This window comes from Pinus tabuliformis, chromosome 8 (genome assembly GCF_031772625.1).
Source record: "Pinus tabuliformis cultivar Carrire ecotype Pingquan chromosome 8, CPIR1, whole genome shotgun sequence".
In the NCBI taxonomy this organism is placed as follows: domain Eukaryota; kingdom Viridiplantae; phylum Streptophyta; class Pinopsida; order Pinales; family Pinaceae; genus Pinus; species Pinus tabuliformis.
In genome coordinates, this window is record NC_142294.1 from 1,668,364,520 (window position 1) to 1,668,389,579 (window position 25,060).

Genomic DNA, 25,060 nt, shown 5'->3' on the forward strand with positions numbered 1-25,060 from the left:
ATTCGAATAATCATGCAGTTTTCATATTTCCAACAGTCTATCTCAATCCATGAGAGATTGTGCCCCGAAGATATCTCAGAGGATTCTAGGCACCAATCCAATGAGGCTCAACCAAATATGATCTCACCATGCTAACTACAAAACATATGTCCGGAGTTCACCAAGAACATCAACGTGATTGTGTTTATAAAACTCAGAGGCATTTCTCAAATCTGGTCCGACATCACTACCATATAACTTCTGAAAGTTAATATCCTCGAGGTAGTCATAGGCTTGCAATTTATCATTCCACATTCGGAATCCAAATCCCTCTTACTTCTGCAAATGAGAGGGTCTGCACCTGTCAGAAATAGGTCGTCCTTATGAGGTGCCAGTATGAGAAGTCGATCATCCACAACCTTCGGGTAACGGTTTGGATCGGTTTCACTCCTAGTGAATCTCAGCTTCATCAAACAGCTATCAATCCTCTCATAGTATGCCCGGGGTGTTTTGCTTCAAGCCATAGAGGGCTTTCTTTCACCTGTATACATGAGATTCCTGTTCATGAATCTCAAACTCCACGGGTTGTTCCAAACTTGTGTACCTGCTACATGAGGGGAATGGTCCCCTTGTAAGATTTTTCTTCGGTACATCTTAGACATGTACCTTCATGCTCTTTTTTAATTCAGGCATCCCGATCACCATCTGACTCACAGACCTCCGGTGTTGAGTCAATGGACATGGTCCCCAGTGGACTTGATACAACCCTGAACTCTTACACATCTTTGAAAGCATCTATTTTTAAACATGTACCTTTCCATCAATGAGTGCCACCTTGAAACCTTAAACTTCCATTTCCGAGATGGACACCAGGTTCTTCTTGCGATCAAGTACATAAAAGAGATTCTGGGGTTCCTTGCTTTCTTTGAAGAGTCGACCATTTCCTTGATGACTTGCATTACTTATCATTCCTCTGATCATTGAAGATGTTCCTGGAATTATTGTTATCTTCATCAAGAGATGTGTCTCTGCTCTTTGCATGATGGTCGAACTTATTGCAACCAAGGCATCTGCCTTTCCTTCCACCTTAGATCTGAACTTCCTAATGAAGTGATCTTTCGTTGTGCCATTCTGATAATATTCTCTACTTCCACTTCACCCTTAGCGAACTTAGAAGAGAGATGTGGAACTCATTGATCCTTTTGTCTTTTCCCTATTGTCTTTGGTGATTGCTCTTTCACTCTTGCTTGGGCATTGTCTTCACCTCAGCTCTGATACCATGTTAATTTTAGGTATGTTCTATGCTAGAGCAATTTATTTCAATTTCTTTTCCACATCAACATACAGTAAACTGCAGATAGAACATAAATATAAATTGCAGAAGACAAGCCAAGACAAGAGGACACAAGATGTGGCACTAGCCAGGGACAAACCCCACAATGTGGGGAAACCCTTGATCAATTCTTCTTTTATGTTCTTCAAAGTTCAGCAGAGAAAGTGAGAGAGATAGTACATTTACAATAGAAGTCAATCAGTTTGACTTTTGATATCGGCATGAGATCAGTTGAAGACATATTGCTTCAATTGATTCTCTAAGGTGACTCGTTCACCTATCATAGTGTTGCATCTCGTCTATTTGCTGCACATTACCGTGTGACACCTTGTTGTACTGTCACATGTGCTGAACCTTGATGACTGAGCTACTCTCATCTTCACGCTGCTCATCATGTTGCATCTTCCATGGTCTTATTCATCATCAATCTTCCCATGCTCATGATCTCATTCATCATTATGTTGCCCATGCTCATATCATTATGTTGCCCATGCTCATATCATCATGTTGCTTATTATGCTTCCCATGCTCATATCATCATGTTGCTTATTATGCTACCCATGATCTGATACATCATGTTTCCTTCCTTCGGAGATAGATGCTCTCGTTGTTTCGACAATTCCCAGTAGTTTCGACTTTTTCGACAGTTCTGGCTTTTCCGGCAATTCCGACAGTTCTGGCATTTCCGGCTTTTCCGACAGTTCCAGCTTTTCCGGCTTTTCCGACAGTTCCGGCTTTCCTGGCTTTTCAGGTTTTTCCAGATACATCATGCTGCCTTCCTTCGGAGACAGATGCTCTGGCTATTTCGGCAGTTCCCAGTAGTTCCAGCTTTTCTGACAGTTCTGGTTTTTCCGATAGTTCTAACAGTTCCGGCATTTCTGGATTTTGCGGCTTTTCTGGCTTTTATGGTATTTCTGGCTTTTCCGGCATTTCTGGCTTTTCCAGTAATTCCAACTTTTCCGTCTTTTCCGACAGTTCTGGATTTTCTGGCTTTTCTGGCTTTTCCGGCTTTTCCAACAGTTCCAGCTTTTCTGACTTTTCCGGCTTTTCCTTAGGATCTCTCCCCCTACTAAAACCCAAAGACAAGTAGAGAGAGGAAGAGATCCAAGTGTATGTAGAAATGACTTAAAGTCCTCTTCTATTTATACTAAAACGTAGAGGTTGAATAGACATGACTGTTGGACTTCTAAGCCTACATAAGTTGTTGACCGACTTAACAATTTGTCCATAACATAAATAAATTCATAACTTCATAAATAATTATTGGAATCAGATGATCTTTAGATCAACCCTACACCTCTCAATGAGAGGGATCCCTCTCAATGAGAGGGATCCAATAAAAATATCAACTGCCATAAATAATATGACCCACATGGAGTTTGGCCCTAGTTGCCAATTTTAATAATTGTCCATAATCTAAATATGTTTTTAAAAGGGATTGAGGCTCAAACAACATGGATTAAGAGGTCATAGGGCATGTTAGGCAGATTATAAAATTCATCAATCAACAACCACCAAACTCAAGTAGTATATCGAGAATACTCCATGTTGGAGTTGCTCAAAGTTATTAAGACAAGATATGCCTCAAACTATCAAGTTGCACTCTCTTGTTGAATTCAAATTTGTATTAATGAGTATAGTCGTGGGTGCAACCTGGGCTAAGTGGAGACAATCAAATTCAAAGAAGGGAAGTATGGTGCAGAGGGTGCAGATTAATAAAAATTGGTGAAGCAAAATTGATTTCTTGCTCAAGTTCATGTTACCTTCACTTAATCTTCTCTAAGATACATACATAGATAAACATTTTTTGGGGTACGTTTATGATGGCATGGATACCATGGTTGAGAAACTCGTGGCAATTATTACATGGGAGGCTCCCACTCTTCTCTTTGTTGATTTGATTTCACAAAGTATGTGAGAACCAACATTGTTACAAGGTGGAATGGCTTGAACATTCCATTGCACAATTTAGCGCATGCTCTAAATCCAAAATTTTATGAAAAATATTTCATTGTTCAAAGCATTGGGAAGAGGAAGGCCCTACATAATGACAAGGAGGTGGCCAATGGCATGAAGAAAGTATTTTAGAGGTTGTTTCCAATTTCTTTACAAATTGATGTAATGGAGGAATTGTTTGTTTTGCTACTAGAGGATTTTGCAAACATGATAGCTTTGGATGAGAGAAGGACCATAAGTCCAATTAAATGGTGGACTTGTCATGGGGAAAATGGTATTTATTTGCAAAGCCTTTCCACTTGTATTCTATCACAAATGGAAGGCTCTTGATCAATGAAACAAAATTGGAGCACCTATAGTTTCATTCACTTTGTGAAGTGCAACAAGTTTGGATTGCAAAAGGTTGAGGATCTTATATATATGCATTCAAACCTACACCTTGTGTCTCGTAGGGGTGAGGAATATATAAGTGGACCTCATAAAGTTTGGGATGTGGAAGCAGAATGCTTAGACTTGGAACTCTCTCTAGTTGTGCTTGATATTGGTGGCAATGCCACTAAGAGTAGATTTGCCTCTTCTTCCAATCCACCCTAGTTCTGTAGAGGAAGCATCTTGTTCTATTTTTTTGACGAGGATGAAGGTTTTTATTACACATAATTGTACTTGTCTTTAGCTTTTGTTTTATTTCATTTTTAGCACATATAGCTTCATGTATAAAGGTTGATTTTGGAATTTTAATGTATAGCTTCATCTATAAAAGCTAATTTTGGATTTTGTGTTATGTAATCATCTGTGAGAGTTACTATAGATTTGGTTGTCCTTCTAAAATGTCATTAATGTGTCTCATTCTTTCTCTTTTTCTTGCAAGATAATGTAGCAAATATAATATTTGTAAAAAAGATATGTGTGTATGTGTGGAAACCTCGAGGGAAACGTTGAACATCAAAACAACATTTCCCTTTGATGTTTTCATTTTCTTTTCTTCTTTTTTGTGGGGGTTTCACATTTCCAGCCCTGCCCATTTCAAAAACTTCCAAACATTTCCATGTTGCATGCAACTTAGGTATTTAGGGAACTCTAGCATTCAATGAGATGCTTTCTTCTTCTTCACAATTCCTAAAAGAAATTCTATAACTAAATCCAAATTATTCCTTAGGTTTTTTCATGCTTGATTATCTTTGTGCTATGCTCTCTTGAGCAAATTATAATATATCAGCTGGTTATTATGTCAAACCAGCCACAAAAGCAATTAGCTCCTAGAAAGCACTTGGGTTCAGATAGGAGCTGACTTCAATCAAAATCCTCAAACAAAAAGTGCACCGTGATTGAACATGGAATATTCCTTTCCAAGATTGCATTTTCCATGTGATACCACCACAGTGACCAGTGATGGGAATATAACACTAGTCAACATTTATTTGCCACTCATCCCTCTACATCGGCTCATGTATAATCTCTGATAGCTTTGCAAAGTTTTTTATGTGAGATATTTCTTCCTTTGGCACATGCATTAGACATGGGCTAACCCTTTCCCAGCAACAGGGTTGATCCCAAATATACACTTGCAAGTCACAACCCACTTCCTCATCCATATCTAGACAAGTTTAGTTGTAAGTACCCTTCCATACGTTCTCTAATGAAAGTGCAATTGTTGGAATAGGAAATTTGAATTTTCCCATCTTGTCTTCATCATTTTGCCAAGCCTGTGTAGTAGAAGATACATTCACCCTGGCAAGGACTAGTGATTATTGCTAACTTAAAAATAATAGTTTTCTGAAATTTTATAATCAAGGTAGTTGCAACAATAGCTAAATATCAACCAAGTGATAAGTTTACGGTAGGATTTTAGCCTATCCTCTAAAGCCCGTTAATCTTCTATTACCCTTTTTCATCATAGTTGTCATGGCCAATGCATTCTTTTGAGATCACTAGTTCAATGTCATTTATTTAAGAGACTTATTTAGCAATTTCATGTGTTTAACTTCTTATAATTTACTACACATGAATTTCAAGATATTTTACTGCTTTAACATTTTATTGATGTTCGGAATCCAGTCAAGGAGCAGCCATTTTGCCAAAGGACAGAAGTTATTATAAGTAGCATTTCAAAAGAATACGTGAATATTTTCTTGATATTTAAAATGTTCTTGTGATGTTACATACTGTTTCCCATTTGGAAACCACCTTAACCTGTGTCATACCAAAATTTTCTTGATATTTAAAATGCTCTTGTGATGTTACATGGTGGTTCCCATCTGGAAACCACCTTAACCTGTGTTATACCAAAGCTCGTTGCCCTGAGAATAGTCAGGTGCATCTACGTGATTCATTAATTATTAAATTGAAACAAAATTGAAATCTATAAAAATGATAATTTTTTTAAAAACCAAAGGGAAAAAAAGACAAAAAACTAATAAAAGAACCAAGATAAATATAGAACTCTATTTCAAGAGATATATTCATAGTCTGTATAAAAGATAATGATAACGTTTGGTTGTTTGGCAATGAGGCCAATGAACTGAAGGACTTGCACGTACATTGTACAGCTTACATGATGAGAACGCTTGTGAAGGCTTGTATCAGAACATTACTATGAGTCTTGAGATTGCATTCGTAAAGGGATCACTTTGTTTGACCCAAGCCTCATAAAAACGAAAGTAGTTGCACCTCCAGCAAGACTCTGTTTTGGCACCTTTCAGTAAATTGTGATCTATAAAATCCAAACATGAATAATCATGACCATCAACTATGCATAAGAATCACCTTTAAAGTATAAAGCTTGAATTTTTTTAGCAATTGATATCGTGGGGCTCCTTGGAGATTCTAGTTGTAAAGGGTAGCTTACAAATTATCTCACTTCTAGTTATAAGGATATTTTTTTATACATGCTGCTTCAGTCATCTTGATCACAAACATCCCCAGAGGTACTGCTCTAAGGTTGACATGTGCCATTAGTTAGTTTATTCTCTGAGAATGCTGAAAAGCAGGTTAATATCTAGCTAAGAATGTGAAGTAGACCAGGTTCCTATCAGTGACAATACAGCTTCACTAGATCTTCATGTTGGCACTATTTATTGTCACAAAAAACATTAAAGTGACAGGGGCTCATACTCAGCTTGAGGAGGAATTCAATACTGATCTAAGTCATCGGACATGTCCTCCCACTCCTCTCCCCCCACATGTCATGAATTCTATGTGTCTGACACGATTCGAGCTTGAAACACGTCCGACACAAGTTTGGCTCGTGCCCTATTCGTAGGACACGAGTTGGACTCGTGTCGAACATGAGCCCTACTAGTGTCCCAAAATTTGGACACATGACCTACGAAACATCCTAAAATCGATCTATTGACTCATTCTCACGCAATTCAATCACAATTTTGGAGCTCCCGAAGGTTTTGAAGTGCAGCTAAGGGCAATTAAGCAATGTTAGAAGGGATTCCAAGAGTTGGGAAGTGGATTTGTCCAGACCCTACTAATGCTATTAATGGTAATGTTAAATTCCTAAAGTAAAAGCGGCATTCTCATTTATATTTCATCCATTACCATGACATGACTCAGGATGTTTGAGAGTGGTTTCAACTTCATTAGATTTCATATGGAGAAAGTAGAATCTTAGATCCCACTCAAAATCCAACAGACTTAACAGTTTTCAGGGTTTCAAGATTGGGGGATTACAATGTTTCCGTTGCAGTTTTTCATGTATGAGGATATGGAACTAGCATTTAATTAATAGCATCAAGCCTTGTATGTGCCTTGATGTTGGTGGTGTGAAATTTTCCTTAGATGCACCAACTGGAGTTTATTCTTCTAAAAGTTAGTAGTTTATTTGTTTACGGAAAATAATGAATAAATCATTGATGCATTCTTCACAATAAAAATATGTTGTGGAAATATAAATTAGGAACAAAAAAATAGATGCACACACATAAAATTGACACCAATATTTTTGGATTAAAAGTCCCCAGAAAAAACCCTGAAGGTAAAATCGGTGTAGCAAATGAGGGTTTATTTTATTATGCAACAATTTGGAAATTATTACAGCTGGATGCCCAATTGGCAATCCTCTCGCAAATATACTAGCAAAATAATTTGGAGATCGAATATCTCATGTACTAATCAACTCGGCCTCCTCTAGACTGCTCTAACCCCATATTGCCTACTTGTACTGTAGTCTGGAACTCGCACTATTGGCTTTGAATAACTCGCACTTCATAGAAACTGGCTAAAAGAGAGTCGTTCAGCCTCCCTCTGTCACTGGAAATCACTTGCTTTGCCTTCCAGGAAATAGATCTAGCCTCTAGTTGCTAATCTGTGGCTCTTCTGGAAACTCGCTCTAGGGTTTCTGGCAATTCACACTGCTTGTACGGCCTCTCTGCAAGTGAATTCTGGCCTCCCTTTTCCTTCCACTCCGACACTGGAAAATCACTAGGAATCTCTCTGAAATTTTTCTCTCAAATTATCTATTGCTCCCTCTCTCTGATACTCTCCCTCTAGCTCGAATTGCAACCTCACTGAATCTGTGAACTGGGTAGCTCAATCTGCCTTGCTCACCTACAACTCAACTTGTCCTCTCCAAGCCCCTTCGAATTGCTCTCATAATCTCTCGCTAGAGCATCAATGACCAAGATCTATTCACGATCGATGGCTTAAATCATCTTAGACTCCATCAAATCAATTTTTTTGGAAGTCTCTAGAGAAAAATCGATTTCCTCAATTAATACCCTTTAATTAATCAGTTTTCCTAAGTTAGACTTAGGAACCTTTGAATTATTGGTCAATTAATTTAATTGAAAGGTTTCTACTGGGTTTTGGAGTCCTTGTGTTCCTTAGCCTCTCTGATACCTTAGAGACTAGAACATTTGTCTGATGCTACCATAAACTAACACTCCCTCTTAGAAAGGAAGGTGTTCTCCAGTACACCCATATGTTCTCTAAAGTAGATGAACTTGGCTCTCCATAGAGACTTCGTGAGTATATATGCAACCTATTGCTCTATGGGAACATGGTGTAGCTGGACTCATGTTGTTGGTCTCTGACATCACTACCTACCAGGCTACTGCGCATGCTCTGATTCACCTGTCACTAATTGTAGCTAAACCAATCTTTGATCTCACACTATTGATGCAACTTCTTTGTTGCTATCACTGCGATGTTGTTGCAACTACTGCAATGGTGAGTCTAGACCTCGCTCTGAATAAGACTAGGAAATCTCTTGGCTGGAAACCCTCTCATGGAATCCCTCTTTGGCTAGAACTACACCTGCTACCTGCAACTAGTCAATTCACACTGCCTCCTCCCAATCACACAGATTTCCTACGACTGCAACTGGTAACTCAATCTACTATGTCACTACAACTAGCTTTGCAATTGTCCCCTGAGTCTCTAAATGCAACTAGCTTTGCACTATCTACTAAGCATCTGATTGTGATCAACTAGCTTCGCTATTGTCTCTCATGTACTAACTGCAATTAGCTCTACATTGTCCCTCGGGGTCGTTGAAAAATGTGTAACTAGCTTCGGTCTTCATAATTATGAAATGTATTTTTGATTCTTGTAAATTATAAAATGAAAGAAAATTATTATTATTATTATTTGGAGCATGGGTTTCATGCTCAAGGTCTATTTGTTCCAGGTTTGCATAAGAACTTACTTTCAATTTCAAGTCTAGAATAGAAGGGTGATAGAGTAGCTTTCATTGATGGAAAAGTTATTGTATGAAGTAAAAACTCAAGCATAGAGAATGCTAGAGTAATTGGTATTCGAGAATGAAGACTTTACAAGTTGATATCTCCTCTAGCTCAAGCTTTGGTTCACATTGAAATTATCCCATGTGAACTCTAGCATAGAAGATTTGGTCATCTTCATTTCAAAATATTTCCAACTCTAGGTTCCATAGTAGATGGAATACCCAAATTGAAAGAAGATCATGAAGGAGTATGTTGATGGGCCTCTAAATTAGACATAAATGAAGGCCCATGCCTCTAATTTAAAACATAAATTAAGGCCTATGACCATCCTTTAGCACATTAAACCTCTCTTTTTGCATTAGATAATTTATTTTTAATTTTAATATATTCATTAGGAAAGTTTATGAATAATTGAATATTTGTGCTTAATATTACTTATTTTTGTGGAATATTATGAGAATATTGGGCAGATTATGAAGAGTTGGAGGAGGAGATAATTTAGGGACTTGTTCCCTACTGTTGGAGGATCAATAATAAATAATAAGTCAACAAGATATTATGGAATTATGGCACAAATTGTGAAACTCCAATGATTGATAAAATCTAAGAATGTGCTCCACTAATCAAGGGAGCAGATCCACCAATCAAGGGAGCAGATCCAGTAATCAAGGGATTTCGGTGGGGAAATCTTCCTCCATCCATGGGAATAATTTTTAATCATTTTTTATAAGTACCAAGCCGAATTTGCCTCTAGGGAATGATTGAGAAAATCTAGTAATGTGTTCCCTGCCATTTAATGCAATTCCTAGTATTGGGGACTATATCCACTAATCAAGGGATTTTGGTGGGGAAAGCTTCCTCCATTCATGGGGAATGATTCCTAATAAATTTGTATAAGCGCCAAGTCGAATTTTCCTCTAGATATAGATTTCCATTAGTGTTATTGAGGAGAGAGCTTGTTTTTTGCAACTCCGTTGTATTTTCTTGCAGGGATGTAATTCTATTGATGAAAATAATGAAGATTGGTGTCATGTTCGGCTTCTAAATCTTGTTCTCCTCCATAGGTCTCTGAGTTTCCTTGGGCTTGGCCATCCCAGGAATATCAGAGCCCTTTTGTGTCATTTTCTTTCCTTCTTTTTATTGCTTATTCACATGCATCTCTAGTTTTTATTTCTTTCTATTTCTGCATTTAGGATTGATAATTTCTTGTTGTAGGATTGAGTTAAATGGTTGATGTAAGTTCTTTTGCAGGATCACAAGCATTATTTCATCCTTGGAAAAGCTTTGGAAGTTCATAGAAATCATTGAGCTGCTTGGATTAATCTTCTTATTCCCAAATCTAGATTGTTGGACCTCCTTTTTGGCAAAGAACAATAAATTTCTGTTATTTTTAGAGCATGTTAACAAGCTTCAATCCACTTGATTCCACTTGCATTAGATCACAAAAACATTCTAGTTCATAACAAAAAATACCCCATTGAATTTGCACTAGATTTGGATAGGCATTTTTTAGATTTACGAGCTCACTAGTTCTCAAATTTCTAGATTTTCGACTAGTAATGTTTTTTATTTTTTTTTACATGGGTTAATAAAGGTCTTTTTGAATGATTCCACTTGGAATAGGGACCTAAGACATCCTAGTTAATAACAAAATTTGTCCCATCCAATTTGGATTTAGATTTGCTTGGTCATTAAACCCTCACCAATTTCATCATTTCACAAGGAAACTTCTCCAAGCTTCTTGAGCAAATCCATCCATCTCCCAACTTTGGTTTTGAATTTTGAGTGATCCTAGGCATTTTCTCACTCCATTCCACCCATCACACACATTTCCTAGGCCTCCCATCACCTCCAACATCTCGCATTTTGCTCTCGGATGTATCCTGTAGGTTCACCGTAATTCTTACAGGATCATCCTGTAAATTTCCCTGAAATGGCTTGTTTTGAGGCTGAATTGATAGAAAACCTCTAGGAAGTCACCAAAAGCCTCCCAAGGGTCTCCCAAGCCATCCAACCATCTCCTAACCCTCCCATTCATCATCCAACATCCTTAATTCACCTACCACATCACCAAAGGAAATTAGTTTGCATACTTGATTTTGCATGAAAAGACAAAAAGACAAAAACATATTTATTTCAGTCCCTTTACTTGCACATTAGTTATGTTTGATGCTTCTTACTTCCATGCTTAGATAGTAGCATTTGGTTCACGATAATTTAGCATTATTGCAAAGCATAGCTTCTTGGCAGTTAATTAGGAAATTGTGTGATTTAGCATTGAATTTCCGTCTCTCCTTGTACTTTCTTTCTTGCAATAGGTTAAGGTTCCATTTTCATTGTCTGCAAATTAGTTTAGGATTTGACTTTAGTACATGCACTTCATTACATCATGACAGCAAAGGAAGGACACATTGTATGTCACACATATAGTGCCGACACCTCTTAAGTTTGTACGAACTCCGGGTTGATAATTAAAGTCGGTAGCCTTGGGAGTTGCAACATTCTTGTTGCAATACCGAGGCTCATCATATGTAAGGGATTTGCATTGGGTAAGAATGCCAAGAAACCATTTGGAAGTAATGCTTCATGGTCAAAATAAATCTTGGATCTCATTCACTCTGATGTATGTGGTCCTATGACTCCTAAATCACTTGGAGATCATCTATATTATGTCACATTTATAGATGATCATTCAAGAAAGACCTGGGTTTACTTAATGAAAACCAAGGATGAAGTATTTACAAAATTTCAAGAATTCAAAGCTGAAGTGGAGAACCTTATAGAAAGAAGAATCAAGATACTAAGATCTGATAATGGAGGAGAGTATACATCCAAGGAGATTATAGCATTTTGTAAGGAGTCTGGGATTAAGAGGGAGTTGATAGTCCCATATAATCCTGAACAAAATGGAGTTGCAGAACGAAAGAACCAATCCATTGAAGAAAGTGTAAAAGCAATGTTACATGATCAAGATCTACCAAAATTTATGTGGGGAGAAGCCACGAAGACAATAGTATATATTCAAAATCGAAGTCCCCATAGGTCGCTAGACAACAAGACTCCCGAAGAAGTATTCACTAAGAAGAAACCTACTGTAGAACATCTTTGTATCTTTGGGTGTCCCATATATATTCATATGCCAAAGGGGAAAAGAAAGAAATTGAATCCATCAAGCATGAGAGGAACATTTGTTGGCTACAACAACTCCTCTAAAGCTTATATAAAGGAAGGAAACCATATAGAAGTAAGTCGAGATGTCATATTTGACGAGAGTATCGCATTCAAGAAATCTAAGGAACTTCCCATGGACTCGAATGATGAAGAACTTCCAGTATTTTAAGAAGAAGAATCTCTTCATGAAGATAAGGGTCCCAGTTAACCCATTCAACCTATGGTTCTCAACAAATCAAGAAAGAGACCAAACTGGTTGAAATCTACACTACTTGTTGCAGAAGATCATGGGGCATCGAAAGGCTCATTGACAAAAAGGAAGAAACCCAATAGATATTCTGGGTATGTTGCATACATGACAAAACTAATAAAGGTAGAACCATTCACCTTTAAAGAGCTTGTCAATCATCAAGAATGGAAGGATGCCATGAATGAAGAATATCAATCTATAATGAAGAATGGAGTTTGGGAGATTGTGCCTAGGCCCGAAGATAAATCTGCGGTGACTTTCAAATGGATCTACAAGATCAAACATGCAGCAGATGGAAGTATCGATAAGTATACGCCAAGATTTGTGTCTAAGGGTTTCTCTCAACAAGAAGGCATCGACTATGAAAATACATTTGCTCCGACAGCAATGTATAAAATGATTTGTTCATTGGTCTTACAAGCGGCATCGATGGGATGGAACTTCCATCAAATGGATGTCAAGACTGCGTTTTTGAATGGCACAATTGATGAGGAAGTCTATATAGAGCAACCCTTGGGATTTGAAGTTAAAGATGGGAAGGCATATGTTTGCAGAATGAAGAAAGCATTATATGGCCTCAAGTAAGCACCAAGGGCATGGTATGCTAGAATGGATGCATACCTACAATAGAGCTCACAAAAAGTTCTATTGATTTAAATATTTATATCAAGGTTATAGAAGGAGAACCTGTAATCATTATTTTGTACGTAGATGATCTTCTCGTGACAAGTGTGTTGATTTCTAATAGCATCGGATGTGCTCTTAGCCTCAAAATTTGCAGGGAGGCTAGTACACATGCATTCCACAATACTCAGAAATGGTTTTGGGAAATTCCACCCAGAGATAGTTTTATTAAAATAATTAATTATTTTTAATGGGTTCCTAAGTCTAAACTTGGAAAATTAAAATAATTAAAGGCTATTAATCTAACTGTGGTTGAAACTTCTAGAAGAAGACGGAGATCGAATCCAAATGATCTGAGCCATTGATTAGAATATAATCTGGGCCATTGGTTCTCAACTAGAGGATTATCAAAAGGACATCGATGGGCATTTGGAAGACACATAGGAGAGAGATCAAGAGATCAAATTTCTCAAAGAGGGTAGCATAGCAGTTGCTAGAGAATCGATCGAGGAGATTTCTTACAATGAAGGGCAAGGATAGTTATGGTTGGATATTTCTCCTGATCTAGGAATACTCAGCCAAAGAGGTAGACAGAGATCCGAGAGAGGCAGCGCAGAGGCTACGATGGGCAGTGTAGGCTGACACAGAGGCAGCGCAGAGCCTTGAGGAGATCAGTATTTTTGTTGGAGAGGTTGATTTCTGAAACCAGAAGCCAAGGTGTGAGACCGGGAGAACAAAATCGAAGTCTTAGAGGCAAATCGATCAGCATAAGGAGTGACGTTGTCCCTAGAAGTAGTGATGCTGACCCTATGCAGTGACTGCGCAGAGGCAGCACAGAGGCAACGCACAGGCAGCAAGGGACTAGCCATTCTATGGTTGGATCAGTCAGGATCGCTAGTGATAGTGTGAGGTATTTCTCACTAATATTCTATCACTCATATTCTTTGTACTGGATAGCTCGCAAGGCATCCAGAGATTGTATTCAAAAAACTACTGCTTAATAATACAAACCCTCAGTTGTTGCACCGATTTTCCGACACTGGGTTTTTTCAGGGACATTTGTCCAAAAATAATGGTGTAATGTGTTGTGTATTTATTTCTTGCTCAGTTTCTTGTTTTTGCATATAATTTAAATGGTGAATACTGCAGTGTATGAGTTTTGGTGTATACTGTAAGAAACAGTGAATAATTTGTTCAGTAATTAACAAATAGAAGGAACTTAATCAGTTGTTGCAGTAGCGATTCAGAATTCTGAATCTTCACATGGTATCATAGCTGCAGGTGAAGCAAGAGAGCAAAGCTGGAAGAGCCCAGCGCTAAAGAGAATAAGGGAAGTCGAAGTGTTGCATAGGCAACAAATCGAATCCCCAGAGGGATTGCGCAGTCCAGGCCAGGAGGGCAAATATTTTCGAGGAAGGTCTCTCTCTAAGTGAGTCGACAAAGAGGTAAGACTTCCAGATCGAAGTTTGTCAGTGTCAGAGGGAGCAGCGCAGAAGCTTCAGTGAAAAGGAGGTTTCTGGTGTGACGTAGTTTTTTGCAGCAGTTGTTGGGGTAGAAAAACATCAAAAGGAAGAATAGAGACATTGTTAAGGGAATTCTTCCTCAGAGGACTTCCATCCAAGAAGTTTGATTTCTCTCTTGCTGAGCAACAGCGGAAAGGAGTTGATCTACTAACTCCAGCAGGGAGTGCGTAGGCCAACATATTGTTGCGCAGAGGAGTGAGGAGGCAGTTTGACTTTTTGTTGGCAAAGATGGCAGATAGTGGGTTACGAGATCAGGATTAGTTGGATGGTGCATACAACTATGTGAATGGGAAGACGAGGATCACAAGTCTGCTGGATGAGCACGATCTTAAGACCTACGTCGACAGTACAGTAGTTGTGTCCGCGGATCCAGATCCGCTCAAGAAGTACAAGGCTAAGATGGCAAAGGCCAAACGATTGATCCTCGACGGAGTGAGAGATCACGTCTTGTGTCACATTGTCGGCAAGGATACTGCCCGGCAGATGTGAGAAGAATTGGCCATGTTGTACGAAGGATCTTCCGAGCAGCCGAAGATGTACTTGGAGCAGAAGATGAGATCCACGCAGATGCAGAAGGGAGAGCGCATTGGTCCATTCCTGACTAGGCTTCAGGAAACTCGAGATTCGTTGATAGTCGTGGGGTCAACACCTCAGTCTTCCGAGATGATAAGACTAGCCCTAAATTCAGTTTCAGAGGAGTGGCGAGTATTTGTTCAGAGCATCCTGGGCAGAGAGAGATTTCCAGACTGGGAAGGGATGTGGGCCACTCTTCAACAAGAAGAGATGATGAGAGACTTGGTCAAGTGTAAACTTGACAGTAGCAACAGCAGTGGGATGAAGCCCAAGGAGGAGGAAGAGCAGCGGAGGCAGGAGAAGGACGTCTCGAATATCAAGTGCTTTCGGTGTGGTTAATTTGGTCACTACGCTACACAGTGTCCTCTCAAACGAGAAGCATGATCTGAAGGTTGCATCTGCGAAGATCAAGGAGGAAGAGTTTTCCATGACATCCTAGATACCTCCAGGAGGGAGGTGAGATGATCTAGAACAATAGCTCGAAAGAACTACAAATAGGCAGGATCCTTGAGGAGTCCACCTCTCGGATCAATACCTTGCTACGAGAGCCCAGATTAGTAGTAGCAGGATGGACCAGTGTCAGTTGGTGCAGAGGAGTACCGGAGTGACAGACGCAGTGTCTAGGAGCGCCAGAGACTGAGCAGCACAGAACAGAGTTGGCAGCAATGCAGTTGGCATAGAGCAGAAGTTAGCAGCAAAGCTGAGGCTTCAAAGGATCAATGTAGAAACTAGCAGTAGCCAAAACTCCAGTAACAGATGCATCATACTAAACACCTATTCAGTAATTTTGGATGCTTTTTCGTTGTTGATGCAGTAGCAACAGTTGTTGGAGAAGGTTGTAGTGGAGATGCAGTGTTGGAAGTGGCAAGGCCAGCAGCAGCACGAATGCAGAATTTGAGAGGGAGTTGCAGTACAGATGCAGTGTTGACAATGGCAGGGTCAGCACTAGTAAAGATGCAACATTTGCACAGTAGTTGATGAGTAGTGATGTCAAACATCAGCAGCGCAGAGGAAGATGTTACAGAACAGGGTGATGCTTCAGCAGGGTGCATTGCCATAGCACATTCCTCACTAAGAGGGATTGTTGATTTCTGGTAGCATCGGATGTGCTCTTAGCCTCAAAATTTGCAGGGAGGTTAGGACACATGTATTCCACAATACCCAAAAATTGTTTTGGGAAATTCCACCTGGAGACAGTTTTATTAAAATAATTAATTATTTTTAATGGGTGCCTAAGTCTAAACTTGTGAAATTAAAATAATTAAAGGGTATTAATCTAACTGTGGGTGAAACTTCTAGAAGAAGATGGAGATCAAGTCCAAATGATTTGAGTCGTTGATTAAAATCTAATATGGGTCGTTGGTTCTCAACTCGAGGATTAGAAGAAGGACATCAATGGGCATTTGGAAGACACATAGGGAGAGATCAAGAGATCGAATTTCTTAGAGAGCGTAGCACAGAAATTGCTAGAGAATCGATCGAGGAGATTTCTTGCAGTGAGGGGCAAGGATAGTTCTAGTTGGAGATTTCTCCTGATCTTGGAATACTCAGGAGAGGAGGCAGAGAGAGATTCGGGAGAGGCAACGCAGAGGCTACCCTAGGCAGCGTAGGCTGACACAGAGGCAGCGCAGAGCCTTGAGGAGATCCGTATTTTTGGTGGAGAGGTCGATTTTTGAAGCCAGAAGCCAAGGTGTGGGACCGGGAGGACAAAATCAAAGTCTCAGAGGAAAATCGATCAGCAGAAGGAGTGACATTGTCCCTAGAAGTTGTGACGTTGGGCCTACATAGAGATTGCGTAGAGGCAGCGCAGAGGCAGCAAGGGACTAGGCATTCTGTGGCTAGATCAGTCAGGATCACCAGTGATAGTGTGAGGTATTTCTCACTAATCTTTTGTCAGTCATATTCTCATTACAGGATAGCTAATAAGGCATCCAGAGATTGTATTCAGAAAACTATTGCTTAATAATACAAACCCTCAATTGTTGCACCAATTTTCCCACACTAGGTTTTTCCGAGGACATTTGTCCAAAAATAACGGTGTAATGTGTTGTGTATTTCTTTCTTGCTCAGTTTCTTGTTTCCGCATATAATTTAAATGGTGAAGACTGCAGTGTATGAGTTTTGGTGTTTACTGTAGGAAACAATAAATAATTTGTTTAGTAATTAACAAATAGAAGGAACTTAATCAGTTGTTGCAGTACTGATTCTGGATTCCGAATTTTCACAAGGTGTATAAGGTCAAATTGAAATATGTAGGAAGCAACTAGCAGCAAAATTTGACATGAAGGATCTAGGGTTGATGCATTACTATTTGGGACTAGAAGTTTGGCAAGGACCTGATGGAATTTATTTGGGTCAAGGAAAGTACGTGATCAAGATGTTGAAGAGGATTGATGTGATGGACTGCAAACCAATGACCACTCCGATGATCACGACCTCGAAGAGACTAAGGAGTTCCGAATTGAGCCCTATGGATCCTTCCACGTATAGACAACTGATTGGCTCACTGATGTATTTGGTGAATACTCGATCAGATATATGTTTTGCAGTAAACATTCTTAGTCAATTCCAAGTGGAGCCAAAGCATGATCATTGGATAGCAACAAAACATATACTGAGATATCTGCGAGGAACTATCCACTATTGCCTGAAATATGATAGAAGGAATGATGTCCACCTGATTTGATATACAGATTTTGACTGGGGAGGCAGCGAACAAGATGGAAGAAGCACTACGGGAGGATGTTTCAATTTGGGATCCTCCATGATCTCATGTATGAGCAAAAAGCAAGACATAGTTTCTTTGAGTGGTGTTGAGGTTGAATATGTTGCAGCCTGTGAACTAAGTAGAGAAGTGGTCTGGTTAAGGAAGTTGTTATACGACCTATTCGAAGGACCGATGGACCTTACAGTGATACATTGTGACAACACCAGTTGTATATGATTGTCTGCAGACCCAATATTTCATGGAAAGACAAAGCATATAAACAAGTATCACTATATTCGAGAGCTAGCACAAAATGGTGTGTTGCATCTATAGTATATCTCCACCGATGAGCAGGTAGCTGACATATTAACGAAATCTCTTCCTAACAAGAAGCTTGTGTACTTGAGAGACATGCTTGGCTTGGTTGATATATCCTCCCTAGTTGAGAGGGAGAGATAGGCACATCATTCTTGTCTTCACTTGGGAAGATAGAATGGAGGATTGTGTAACCATCTGGCATCTGATACTCTTTGAGGATGAGGTAGGGCATCCAAGATAAGAGTAGTCGTGGACCGATATTCTTTGAGGACTAGCTATCCAAGACAAGAATAGTCCAAAGAAGGTCATACTCGGTGAACACCTAGGTGGAGTATGTACCTTGAGAGACAATGATGATGGTGTCTATAAATCATTGGTCTTGCCAGCATTGTGCTCTAATCTTGTGGAGAGATAGAGTTGTTAGTCAAGGCCTTGCTATGTGACAATGTTGGTTGATATGATGCTAGACAGATGGGTTACCAATCCGACTCTTTTTATGAGATCTCTTCAAATTGAGAATGTCCATGTACCTCTTATGAATACCTCCCTAGTTAAGAGGGAGTGTTGAAAAATGTGTAACTAGGTTCAGTCTTCATAAGTATGAAATGTATTTTTTATTCTTGTAAATTATAAATTGAAAGAAAATTATTTTTATTATTTGGAGCATGGATTTCATGCTCAAGGTCTTTTGTTTTATAGGCTAAGCACCCATTGGGTGCTTCTAGGGTTTGTCCTAGGTCAAGAAGTCAAAAGAATCATTATCATAAGTTGAATACCCTACTTGGCACATGGTAACTTGTAAAAAAAATCATTTGTCTTTAAAAGTGTCAGAATACACTCCAAGAGCAAGTGCAGTTGGCAAGTCGGCCTCAAGGAAGAGCCACATCCACCCTTGAGTAGCCTATAAATAGAAGAGAACTTGTCCTACTTGAAGCACATTCACTCACCACTCATTTCTAGTAAAGAAAGAAGAAGGAAAAGGCAGCAAAGAAGGAATAGGACGAAGAAGATCTTTGTTTGGGTTAATTTCTCTCACATGTGCTAAAGGAAGACTAGGGTTTCTATCTTCAAGTTCAATCTTGGAGAAAAGAAGATAAAGACATCAAGCGAAGTCACCAAGGGTCATCCTCAAGCTCCAGAAGTCAAGGAAAGGCAAAATAATTTCAAGGGAAGGCTCTACAGGAAGATCAAAACTCACAGATGGGAAACTGCAACTACAAGGAGGCTGAAATTTCAGATCTGCAGTAGGAGGCTGAAAATCTTGCAGCAGGACATCAAAGAAGTGCTAGTGGAAGAGATTTTGACTAGGTTTGACTAGATCAAAGATAGCACATCATCCGAAGAGGTTGGTCTTGGTCTTGGAGGGTATTGGTCTCATTCCTAAAGTCATGGAATTTGTCAATTGAAGAATCTACAAGGAAGAGGAGATTTATGGGTTTTCCTCTCAAGATGAGAGGTTTTGGCCCTGGTTTGCAGCCTATATTTTGTGTTCTTGTTCTTCTTTTTTTGGTAGTTGTTTGATGATACACACACATAATAATAAGAAACAAAACTAATAATTAAAAGGACATCACAAGCAGTTATCAAGTAAAAGAGAATTAATCATAATCATTGCCCTATAGAATTCTCAACAAGGATCTGACTGTGCCTTGTTGACACTTCAATCCTCCTATTGCTTTGTATTGTGGGCCCCCATAGTGAAGGTAATGATCCATGTGAAATACAACTAGATCTGATCTAGATTTCTTGTTTCTCTCTTATGGAACCTACCCATAATGATCATCTGAAGCATCATGTTCCTGCTCCATCTAGAGGTATCACGGCTATCAGTGCAAATTCTTCCAATCTAGAGGCCTGTTACACTAAAAAATGGCACCATGACTATTTACAGTTAAGATGACTCTATCAACAGTCATACTACCCTCTTAAGCAAGTCTTATGCCTCTGCTCTCCATGTCAAACTCCAAAAAGAGAGAAAGTCTTTCAAAATGTATTTATCTCTGGAGACGCAGGTTCTCTCAACCTTACCTGCGGGGACGCACCCAATGTTCACAAAAGCTGCGTCTTTGGACGCTCTGTATGTAAAGGTGCAGGTGCGTCCCCCTGAAAAGGTTAAAATGCGCAAGTTTCATCTTTAAAAAGTCACTTGTGGTTATTTCTAGAGCATTCTAGAAGGTTGTTCGACGTGTATTGAGCGCCTCCAGATGGTTCATGCACTCCTACCAAAGAGGAACTTATCCCATCAATAGGGGAGCTATCCCATCCAAAAAGGGAACTATCCCATTGATGGTGGACCTGATTAACTTCCTCTTGAGCACTATAAATACAGGCATTGGGCCAGAAGGAGGAAGGTTGAAAGCTATACATTTCTAAGGGTAAATGCTGCAGGAATTAGGACTCCCATTTAGAAGCTTGTGAGGAGAGATTGCCATCTTTGCTTGTTCTATTTAGAAGTGGGTGAGCTTTGTCAAAGTAGAGGAAGACTCTTGTGGACCCTGGAAGGAGCTTGCACAACACCAAGGCTCAGGTTGTAATGGTTCCTTTTGATTACCTTTAATGCAAATTGGTCCATTCTTCTCAATAGCTTGTTGTTTATGAGTTATTTCATGTACTCCTTGGTCTATATGTTGAATATGCTTTGTTTTATGTTATAATCAGGTGCTATTTAATTGTTTGACCGTTGGTGATTGCAGGTTTTGGAGAAAAGGAGGAGCTCATCCAGATCAATAAAGCTTGGACTTCTACAACAGCGTTTGGACAAAGGTAAGAACGAAACACTTGATTTCTCATATCATAATGCATGTTTAGAGAAGGATAGCTCTAGTTTGTTTTGTTTGTCATTAGAATGTCTTAGACTTCTAGGAAGGTCAGTTGTGTCCGCACTTTTGACTGATTCCGTGTGACAAATTGGCGACTCCGCTGGGGATTCCATTAATGAGAAAAGTCTTTTCCTTTGTGTGAACTTTGCTTTGAGAAAATTGGTTTATTTTTCTGGTTTTGGCTCTGTGACTTTGTCTCTGGGTGGGTTAGCTTAGGATTAGTTTTATTTTGATTTTTCTTGAGTTTTTCAGTAGGACGCACCCTCTGAGTGCTGCACAGTGCGTCCCTAGACGCACTTTTGCTGTGTGCACAGAGCGGGCCCGCACCTGTGCTAACGGGTTGCCTGCGTCCCCTGCTAAAATTTGAGAAAATTCCATTTTTTGCATTTTTTGCTCTTAGATTTTGTTTTTTCTTAGTTTTTACTGCCCAGATTCATTAGTCCCTTGTCAAAAATCTTCACCTGAACTTGTTTCGATAGCATTGAGTGTTTTAGTGGATTTCATCGAAGTATAAGCCCTAGGGTTTGATTTTTGAGTAGGTCTTGTAGTGACTTTGGCGGTAGGAGTTGTCAAGCCTTAGATCTCTCTGGTTTTGTCAGCATTCTAAGAAGTCAGACCTGTCATAAAGTCTACCTGTGAGAGTAACTTACCATTGAGTTGTCTCTTGGGCCAATTTCGAAGTGCTTGTTGTTTAAGTCTTGAATTCCATTTTACAAAAAGAACAAAAAGATTTGAGTTTTGTTTTGACTAGTCTTTTGATTCTGCATTAGCTGGTCCTTGATTTGATTTTGATCAAGTAAAACAACCTAGAATCATCTTTGTGAGCTTTTGCCTTGTTAGGTTTGCTTAGAGTAATTTCTCTTTTGATTTGCTTGTGAGTCAAGTTTTCATAGTTTTTGTAGCTTTTGAGATTGTTTTTTGTTAAGATAGGTTTATATGCTTTATTAAAAAGAGAAAATACAAAAACATCTCCTTTGAAAAGTTTTGTTTCAAGTAGCTTTGAAAAGTTTTGAAAGAAAAAGAGTTTTTCGTGCAAGTAAAGAGTGGTCATGTTTGCATGCTTGAAAAGAAAAAGAGAATTGTTTCTTTGATTGTCTTTTCTAAGGAAGTTGTTTTCTTTAAAATTTGCATTCTCTCAACTCTCTTAGTTAAGAATTTCATTGAAAAAGCAAAGTAGCGTAAATCATCTTAGGTGCATCTTTGTAGTGGTTGGAGTCGAGTCTACACACCATTGGTTTCACTTCCACTACCTTTTGTCTTTAAAGAAAAACCATAAAAGTAACGCTTAAAGTAAAATCGACGTAGTAACTTTTATTTACTAGGGCTCTGAAACACCAATTTAGATCAGGCTAGTGTCTTGGAGTAGGTGAGTAATTAACTCTCCAAGACAACAAAACCAAACAAGTAGCTTATCTTGTGATAGAATAAATCCAATTGTCTCACTTGTACTCTGGGAAAGCTCCTCTTAAAGGAGAAGCACGAGCTCGTGTCCGAACCAGTGAGGGGATCAATCCCCCCTCGTTGGGAACGACGCCAGACACGCACGTATTACAAACGGTAAACCTCGGATTAACCATTGTCGAGGAGCCAGGGGTCACTTGTCGGTAAACCTTGGATTATTGTCAAGGAGCCGGCAAGGGGATTGAGCTTGCTACTCTGCCCTTGCGTGCTGTCGGAGTTTAGACTGTTCCCCCAGGTGCATTTGTTGCGGTTGGTAACCTTAGTGACCATTATCTTTAGGATTCTACCGAGGTGACGGTGGAGGGAAGATCCCACTGTACCTGGAGCAGACGTCGGCTAGACTCACTTGGATTTTCTGGGGGGTTCACTTCACTCGAGACGGTTAAAGTGGAGGAACTTGGTCCAGTCTATTCATTAAGCAGGTTGTCGGGGTAACTGTTCCACCCGCCACTTCTGTACTGAATCCAGCGAGGTTGGGCTTCATCACCAACTAGCGCTTTCGGTCCGGAAGGCTACTGTTTGTGTTTGGTTTGACGCCCTAGATTCTTTAGGCGTGTGATTCAAATTTGTTTGGTTCTTTAGAGACTTTAGGTGGTTTGATTTGAAATTTTATTTTGTTTTCGTGTGTAGTAGTTAAAAGTTTTTAGCTGTGGCGGAATTACCGAGACAGTCCCGTAGACTTCGGGGCCAGTCTCCTGAAGTTGTTTCTGTGGCCGAATTGTTGAGAAGATCCCGTAGACTTAGGGGATCACCTCCTCGAGACGATCCAGGTAATCTAGAAGGTTTAAAGGTCCTTGTAACTCCTCCTAGTGGCAGTAGAGTAGGTTCACCTGAAGAAGGAGAATCTTCCTTGGTGGTCCATCCAGATTACCAAAGTTTAGAGACAGGTTATAATCCCGAAGCTGTTACAGTTTCTGAGCTTGTTGGTAGTTTTTCGTCTGCTAGTGATACAGGCGAAGAACCAGAAATATCCGAACCTGTTACTCCGACTTCTAGTGTTCCTGATTCACCGAGAATAGAAAGAATTATCACCGAAAATCTTCCTGTTGGTTTGATTGCTATTGAAGAACTTGTTCCAGAGGAAGAAATAGGCGTTCCTAATCCTGAAGATCAAATTACCCTTGATCTAAGGGAGCGTGAATCTATCTTTTACAGTCCTCCTAGAAGTACTACTTGGTACCTTTCGTTAACCAATTATTTAGACAACTTTGGGCTAGGTTTTTCTACACCTCGTACTCCTTTTCCACCTGGAGGTATTCATACTCCTGTAAATATGTCTGGTCAGTCGTCCGTGTTTACGCAAAGTCCTGAATCTTTCTTACACGGCGGTCCTTCTGTTCCTACTGGGTATCAATCTCTTTCTGGTACCTTTGCGGGGGCATCTCCTCAACCCGTTGATCATGGGTTATTAGTTGGAAACAGTGGTAATGTACCATTGGGTGTAGGAGACATTTACATGATGTCAGGTTCAGTTCCCGTTTCCCAACCTCAAGGTGGCCAATTACCGCCTGGGGGGCAGCCTCAGTTAATGCCTGGGGGGCAACCTCAAGGTACATCATTCGTGTCTGGGGGGCAACCTCAAGGTCAGTACGCTCCTATGGGGCAATACATACCTCAAGGTCAACCCCAGCCTCAATATGTACCCCAAGGTCAACCTCAGTATCAATATCAACCTCAAGGATGGCAACCTCAAGGATGGCAACCCCAAGGGTATCAACCCCAAGGGTATCAACCTCAAGGATACCAACCTCAAGGTCAAGGTCAACCCCAGTATCCGTATTTACCTCAAGGTTATCAACCTCAAGGTCAATACTCAAGTCAAGGTTATCAACCACCTCAAGGTCAATCATATGGTCAAGGTATGGGAACTGCACCTTACAATTATCAATCCTATCCTCAATCCGGCTATGGATCTCAGTATCCTCAACCTGTTACGGGTCAATACCCTGGAATGTTAGTGTGGGATCCGTCACAGGGTCAACAGGTGTTGCAGCCAAGTATACAGTCGGTACCTCAAGCTGGACAACCCGTAGTTTCTGGTCCACCCCAGCAACCGCAACCTGTCCAGTCAAGTGTTCAAACTTCTGTAACTTCGGTAGTTACTCAGCCGCCAATTGCACCTAGTACTCCATCTCAAACGGCTGCTGCAACTACCGCCACATCTACCATACTTACTTCTGGAGTATCGACGGCTCCGGTTTCTACTGTCTCTGTAACCACTCCTCAGACATCTTTACCGTTGTCTGGATCTACGATTCAAACCACGGTCCAGATGCCTGTAGGTCAGCCTGGTATAAGTACGGTTGTCACTACTCAACCTCAATTTGTTCAACCTCCGTACCAGGGACAGTACCAACCTGGGCAAGCTGTCCAACAACCGGTTTACCAGTATCAACCGTATCCTGGGTACACTTATCAACAACCTCAGCAACCCCAGTACGGTCCGGTTAATCCTGGTTTTCCAGGAGGATATAATATCCCAAATGCGACTCCTGTTCCTAGTTATCCTGGATATCCTCCTCCTGGGGCCGGTATTGTGACCCAGAGTTTTAGAGATCCTAACCGGCAGTTACCGTTTATCGCAACTTTGGATTTACCAGACTTGACGCGCCTAACGAACGATCCAATTCAATATCTTCCGTTCTGGCCGCCAATG